Source organism: Octodon degus, unplaced genomic scaffold (assembly GCF_000260255.1).
Source record: "Octodon degus isolate 3935 unplaced genomic scaffold, OctDeg1.0 scaffold00028, whole genome shotgun sequence".
NCBI lineage: Eukaryota > Metazoa > Chordata > Mammalia > Rodentia > Octodontidae > Octodon > Octodon degus.
The window spans coordinates 12613090-12615443 of record NW_004524604.1 but is presented as its reverse complement, the minus strand read 5'-3'; positions in this window follow the sequence as shown (position 1 = coordinate 12615443).

The window sequence follows — 2354 nt, the reverse complement described above, 5'->3', positions numbered from 1 at the left end:
TTCTAGTTTTGCATGAGTACACCTGATAACACAAGCTACTTCTGGAAAGCTAATTGTAAGGGAACTAAGTTTAGTTTTTTGTTTGTTTGTTTGGTTTTTTTGTTCTCTAGACATTGCAGTACAAGATAGGATAGCAGAAAGAGGTAGGACAAAATACTCTTCTAGTCAGTTTATGGGATATGCCACAGAAAAGAACAATAACACATTGACAAGTTAAATAACCATTAAGGGTGTAAACAGCAGATGTAGTTTGTTAGTTTTAAAATTTCATATTAAGAATATTCATTTTCATAATCTGCTGAGTTCTTACATTGAAGTTCAAGTCTGTCATTCTCTTTTGGACATTCGGTGTTTTAAAAATTGGATATCTTCATAACCTTTCAATCCTTTAACTCCCGGGGCTCCTCAGTACCACCCACTTGCTTCTGTCTTCAAAGCATACTCTATACAGCTAGCGCTCCATGCTTACCTGCTAATGTTCATTCCAGTGTTACCTCTCTTTTTCCTTTCCTGGACTCTTTTCATTCCTATTCAGTTCTCAGGGGCCAACTCAAAGTTTTATTCCTTCAGTGAAGACCTTGTGAGGCATCAGTTTCACAATGACAATTTAATTGTATTTATAATAGCATTAGTATGCTGTAATGGCATTGTCATGCATGGCATAGGTTGGATTCTATTTTGGCATTATAGACTGACTGGTTGCCAGCAACAGCAATGTTCTATTTATATAAATGAAAATCAGAGCTTCATGGAATCACGGAAAGGGTGAAGATCAAACTAAGGAGTGAATAAAAAATGAGGGCTGAGCAGCTTACACAGCAGCAAATGTAAAGCCACAAGAACAGTCTCTCTCATATTTTCCCTGGGCTGCAGTGAAATCTGACCTTCAATGATCTTGACACTGTTACATTCATTCATTTAAAACTTGACATTCGGAGTGGGCAGTGGTGTTTCTGACTGGGGGCAAATCCAGGGTGTTGTTACTGGCCAGACAAGGAAGAGATACTCTGCTTTCTTGCACTCTGTGTGGCCACTTTCTTAAATGTAACACATGATAGCTAATGGTCCAAGTTTCGAACAATGTCCATCTTATCCTGCCTGTCTTTTGTAGTCATCGTGTCTTGCTTTGTGTTTCCTGGTGATTGTTTCATTTCTTCCATAATAACTAGAGAATTTCCAGGTATATGACAGTTCTGGATATTCATTTGTTGAACTGATTGAAATAATCAAATATTATTCTCGAAGCTTATGTTCACCAAAATTCAACAGTTCTTTCAGTCAAGGAAAAGAATGGGAAAGAATGAATTGAGAACACTGAATGTCTTCTCTTCTGTGTAACCTCATTTACAGAGAGTGAACTACTTGTACCTTACTTCACTTTCTTTTTTTTTTTGCCTCAGCTCTCTTCTCTTCCTGAAACCCCTCAATGACTTCACACTTTTCAGGGGTTAAAGATTGGTAAAGACTGTAATGTAACTTGCTATTCTCTTACTTTGTATCCAAGGCCTTTATTTCCACCACCACATATACTCAGGGAATTATGCTAAGTCCCTCAGTTTGCAACACATAATGTGCTATTTCCTGTTTTTTGGTCTGGAAATCTATTCTTTTTTGTAGTTCTTTTTATTTCGTTTCTTTTTTAAAATTAATTTTATTGAGAAACAAATAGCAACGAGACAGTTTCAAACTGATTAGTAGGACAGTTTCAATAATTAATACATTGCATATTGTTGTCTTCATAGTAGTTATCCATAGTACAAGATGCAGACATGATATCTTGTCCAAACACTATTAGTACAAATATTTCTTTTTGTGTTATTTCCTTTACTATTTTTCTCTCCTCAGCTTTCTGCCTAAGTCAGAGAAGTCTTTACAGACAATTATTGGCCTGTGATTTATTTTACTGCTGTGTTGCTTCTGTCTACAACAGCACCTGGCATCTAGAATGTTGTCAGTTAATTATTGGGTGGGTCAACAGAGGTGCTACTGTTGGAACTTTTTTTTTTTTTTGTGGTACTGGAGATTGAACTCAGGACCTTGAGCTTGTCAGGTAAGCACTTATTCTACTAAGCTATCTCCCCAGCCCACTGTTGGAACTTTTGAAAGGACAGATTATAAAGAGATCTAAGCAGAGATTTGGATAATACGTAAGATTATTGGTCAGAATCAGAATTGGAAATCAAGAGTAGCACAAATTTAAGCAGAAGATAAAAAAAACACTAAAGGCAATAATTGCTTTAAGATATGTTTATCATTTTGATTTATTTACTTATTTATTTATTTATTTATTTTAGGGAAGGGTCTACAGGGTGTTCAGGGTCTCAGTACTAGATCGGACTCATAGTGATCTGCCT